This window comes from Oratosquilla oratoria, chromosome 2 (assembly GCF_046742065.1).
Source record: "Oratosquilla oratoria isolate Oo_2021 chromosome 2, ASM4674206v1, whole genome shotgun sequence".
Taxonomy (NCBI): Eukaryota; Metazoa; Arthropoda; class Malacostraca; order Stomatopoda; family Squillidae; genus Oratosquilla; species Oratosquilla oratoria.
The window spans coordinates 18040374-18045643 of record NC_134778.1 but is presented as its reverse complement, the minus strand read 5'-3'; the positions used below and the strand labels follow the sequence as shown (position 1 = coordinate 18045643).

Below are 5270 nucleotides of genomic sequence, written 5' to 3'. Positions count from 1 at the left end.
TTTTGTAAGAGGTTGCTACTTAAGATAGCCTCCTCCCTGCCACTTTGTACTACTGAAGAGGATTGCAGGTAGCAATCGAAATATATAGTACCGCTTACGCAACTTTTTCTTTCGTCCGACTGTGGTGTTAGTTGTGATGTATGTATATATATACATATATATATAATGTTTATATATACATATATATGTATGTATATATATATATATATATATATATATATATATACATATTACCACACATTTGATAGTTTTTCAATTCATTTCAACTTTATCGTCTTACTTCGTATTTTCTCTCGAACCTTTCCCACTAAACCTTCTGGATCCGATAGCTGTACGCCCCATCTTTAATTCACCGGTTCATTATACAGCTGTGCCCTCTACCTGCCGTCCGCCCACGACCAATGAATCAAGAATCATCTTCATCTTGTTCTCGTCCCTACACATATTCCTTCTCCTCCTTTGTCGATTTCTGTAGTGTAGTATTCCACTATAGCCAGTACATTCATCTCCCTATATTCTCTTGCGTACTTCTCTTTCCCGTGTTCCTAACGCCACCCTAGTACTCCCTTCAACTTCCATGTCCTTGTGAGACATAAATATTTCCGTCTTTTCCCAAAACCTCTGTGTTTGCTCTACCCATGTTTCTATGTCTGATTCATACACTATCACAAATATAATTTCTTGTCTTCACTATGTTTATCGTCCACAAATTGAGGGCATATATTTAAACCTCGTTTGAATACTATCACAATTCATCCGCCATGTTGAATGTAAAATTTCTAAACGTCAACAGGGGCATTGCTATTGTTGACTTTGTACTGAACCTTTTCCTTTTCCTTAACGACACGTTTTTGGAAAGGTATTGTGTTACTGAGTATACGTTTAAGACATTTTGAACACTAGAAAAAAAGAAAAGATTCAATATGAATTCAACAATGTTATTATTGATGTTGGCTTCCCAAAATATTGCATATATATATATATATATATATATATATATATATATATATATATATGAATGTGTGTGTGTGTGTGTGTGTGTGTGTGTGTGTGTGTGTGTGTGTGTGTGTGTGTGTGTGTGTGTGTGTGTGTGTGTGTGTGTGTGTGTGTGTGTGTGTGTGTGTGTGTGTGTGTGTGTGTGTGTGTGTGTGTGTGTGTGTGTGTGTGTATGTGTGTGTGTGTGTGTGTGTGTTTCTCCCACATTTTTTCCGCTGCCATTCGCCTTTGCCACTTTTTCACTTTCTTTTTATATTGTTATAGTCTTCTGTCCAGGTGAATGAAACTGTAGAATTTTTTCTTTTCTTTCTTCCATTAATTCTTACACGAAAGCACGTACGCAAGACCCTATGTGAGCTTTGCAGTGACGTAGTGATCTCTTTAGTCCCATTATCTTTAACCTTATATTTAAGATCTTCCCCAAAGGGCGTGATCTTACAATCGTGAACCAATTGAATTTTCTCCTCTGCATATCTCGCTTAGGTTACAAATATCACAAATCGACAATTCATTCGGGCAACTGGCCATTGTTTATAAACATAAAGCGGAGAGCGAACTTATGCAACTCACCCGCCTGCGGGTTATTTTGTTTATAAACACCTAACCCATAAAATGTAACACCCGTGTTCTACCCCTCTTTCTACCAGCTTTTCTACCAGTCTCTTACATTGTGTGTGTGTGTGTGTGTGTGTGTGTGTGTGTGTGTGTGTGTGTGTGTGTGTGTGTGTGTGTGTGTGTGTGTGTGTGTGTGTGTGTGTGTGTGTGTGTGTGTGTGTGTGTGTGTGTGTGTGTGTGTGTGTGTGTGTGTATCCATGTACGTATACGTATACACGTAAACGAGTGCTAAATGATCAGGATAACAATTATTGCTTCATTATTCACTGAACCGAAACCCACATACCCATCATAGCTAGAGACAGGGATATTCCGTACATCTCTTGTCTGAACTGTGCCAATGTTATGCAGCTTCCGAGTCCCTTACTAATAGTAAGAGAAGGAGAGTAGCCACCAATTGTCAGTTTTTCTTATATAAAAAGAAGAATTACCAAGTTGAAATTTATCTTGTGTTTGGTATGGAGACCGTGTATCAGCCTCTCGGGGCTGTGCTTCTAGACAGATATGAGGATGCTGAAGGGCTTTGAAGGAATGGAGAGGACTCTGACGTTCGCCTTCAAGGACCAGGTCGTGTGGGTACCTGTCGTTGGTGGTTTCCTGAGTTCTGAATTAACAATCATTTCCTTCCCAGGAGCATTAGCCTCTTCTCCACCCTCATGTTAATTAGCGTCTACACAACACTGTACTCCCTTCTTGTATTTAATTCAGTGCCCATTGGTAAGTCACACCCATTCAGTAGCAAAATGGTACCACACAAACGAGAAAAAAGAAAGAAAACGTGAACATAGAATTATTCACAATAACTCTAACCCCATGGTACTGCAGGGCTACTAGCAAGCTGAATTAAATCGTTTGATGTTAGCCAGAATAAAATAAATACCCTCTCCAGGAGTGCGACCCTATAAAATGGAGACTGAAATATTCTATGACCTAGAATCATTGTAGTAATAATGTCAACATTGAACAGGTTCCTGGAAGATTGCTGGATGTCGCACTCTATACATCCCATAGATCCCCAGTCTTCTTCCCTGTGACCCTAATCCTGAACACGAAGTCAGTGTACCTTTGGATCTCGCATTTCGTTTACGTCATAAAACTCATAATTGTCTTCTCATACTCAGGCAGGACACTTCAATGTCGAAAGAGCCCTCCCTACCTACACATCACCTAACCGAGTCTTTTGCTAAGCATATGCTGATGTGACAGTGAATGTCAAGGGTCTATGGAACTGGACGTTGCTATGTGTATAATGTAACAATCAAAGCCTTCTGTGTGTCTTTGCACATATTCATAACACCCAAGTATTTTATATCTCAATAGCTCCAATGAACCTGCTAATAAGTACTCCAATGTTTGAGTCCCTGTTTTTCCAATGGAGCTCAAGAATGAAACAAAGAAGTAGAGTTCGTTGTTCCGCTTCCTTGTTATCGTATGGAGTAAAACTATATAAGGTCAAAAGGTTAAGGTATCATTTGGTTCAATTATATCGTATGAAAAAAAACTACAATGAATATTATCATACTTTTTGTAATTTGAGAGTTTCATGACCTAGAGTGTATATATATATATATATATATATATATACATATATATATATATATATATATATATATATATATATATATATATATGTGTGTGTGTGTGTGTCGTGTGTGTGTTTATGTGTGTGTGTGTGTGTGTGTGTGTGTGTGTGTGTGTGTGTGTGTGTGTGTGTGTGTGTGTGCGTGTGTTGTGTGTGTGTGTGTGTGTGTGTGTGTGTGTGTGTGTGTGTGTGTGTGTGTGTGTGTGTACACATACACACATATATATATATATGTATATATACATATTATATGTATATATATATATATATATATTTATATATATGTAAATATTTATTTAGGTATATACATATTTACAGTATATATGCATATATATATATATATATATATATATATATATATATATATATATATATATATATATATATGCAGACAAACCACTGGGAAAATGAAAGAGATGAGACCGAGCGCTTTCGTCTATTCAGACATTTTCAAGGTATAGATACATAAAAGAGACAAGTATATATACTCAGAAGGTTAAGGTGGATCTCTCCCAGTGCCATATTGGCTCAAGTGTCCGGACATTTGGTTTACAATTTTTGTTATGATAAATTCATCCAATTTGTATAATCCCTTAAGTCAAGGATTATACAAATTGGATGAATTTATCATAACAAAAATTGTAAACCAAATGTCCGGACACTTGAGCCAATATGGCACTGGGAGAGATCCACCTTAACCTTCTGAGTATATATACTTGTCTCTTTTATGTATCTATACCTTGAAAATGTCTGAATAGACGAAAGCGCTCGGTCTCATCTCTTTCATTTTCCCAGTGGTTTGTCTGCATACTAGTATCACGCGTTCAAGTGATTTCTTCTGCATATATATATATACATATATATATATATATATATATATATATATATATATATATATATATATATATATATATGCGTGTGTGTGTGTGTGTGTGTGTGTGTGTGTGTGTGTGTGTGTGTGTGTGTGTGTGTGTGTGTGTGTGTGTGTGTGTGTGTGTGTGTGTTTGTATGTGTGTGTGTGTGTGTGTATGTGTGTGTGTGTGTGTGTGTGTGTGTGTGTGTGTGTGTGTGTGTGTGTGTGTGTGTGTGTGTGTGTGTGTGTGTGTGTGTGTACATATTCTCCCTCTCTCCTTATATCCCCTCTCTTACGTCCGTAGATCCCGTACTCACCTCCTGTTTTCATTTCAAATTTCTGGCAGACTTCCTCCCGGCCGTCCTCGAGTTCCGTAGGCGGCCAAGCATCTGAGACCTTTGAGTTCGGCTTCCCTGAACCCGGAGATCCAATCAGGAGGATCTTGTGGTAGGACGTACATCGCCCCCTCACTAGTGAGGTCGGCCATTCCCCTCGGCAACAGCACTTCCTTCAAAGGTAAGAAGGTTTAACTGTAAACAGAAGCTCTGGTGACATGGGACGGAGTAATGGCGGTAGCTGCCTCTGAGAGACTGCCAATATCCTTCATCGTGTGACGCTCTTTATATGTTTAATTCTGACCGGTTTTCAGGCGATTTTATTCGTCTTTGAACAACGCTTTGTGTTAAAAGAGTTGAACCTATCTCAGTTTGGTCCATATCTTCCACAGACTTTTTCCTCTTCTCCTTTTCCTTTCTTTTTTCATCTTTTTTTTTTCTTTCTTCATGTTGTTCTTTTTTCGTCTTTTTTTTCTTTTCTTCTTTTTCTCCTTCTTTTTTCTCTTTTTTTCTTCTTTTTCTTCCTCTTCTTCTTAATCTTCTTCTTCTTAATCTTCTTTTGATAAGGCCAGTTCTTGGGTAAGAGTTTGATTTGGTAGGTGATCAGCAAAACCTCAACTCTTACATGAACTTCCTGTTCTGGCCGTACGCAAACAGAAAAAAAACTAATTAGTTTTCTTTTGATCATATGTCTGTTTCATATGAATATTCCTTTTTCTGTGTCCTGATTAAGTGTATATCGGGAGACAAATGGTCTCTAGTCGCTCAAAAATGTGCAATTTTTTTCTTTTAAGATTAAAGGTGTGTGTCCATATTTGACCATATTGCTATGTAGGGGGCTTTCCACGGCTAAGCTGAACTACTTGGCAGCAGTCAAAGGTATAGAACT

At 37.8% G+C, this 5270-nt stretch overlaps 1 long non-coding RNA gene across 1 annotated transcript in view; it reads left to right on the top strand.

Moving 5' to 3' along the window:
• The window catches only part of LOC143033756 (uncharacterized), a 354604-nt gene extending 349828 nt beyond the window's left edge, over positions 1–4776 (top strand). The window contains exon 3 of the long non-coding RNA XR_012967188.1: positions 4393–4776. This is a non-coding gene — a long non-coding RNA (uncharacterized LOC143033756). The remainder of the gene's footprint in view (positions 1–4392) is intronic.
• The last annotated feature ends 494 nt before the right edge of the window (positions 4777–5270 follow it).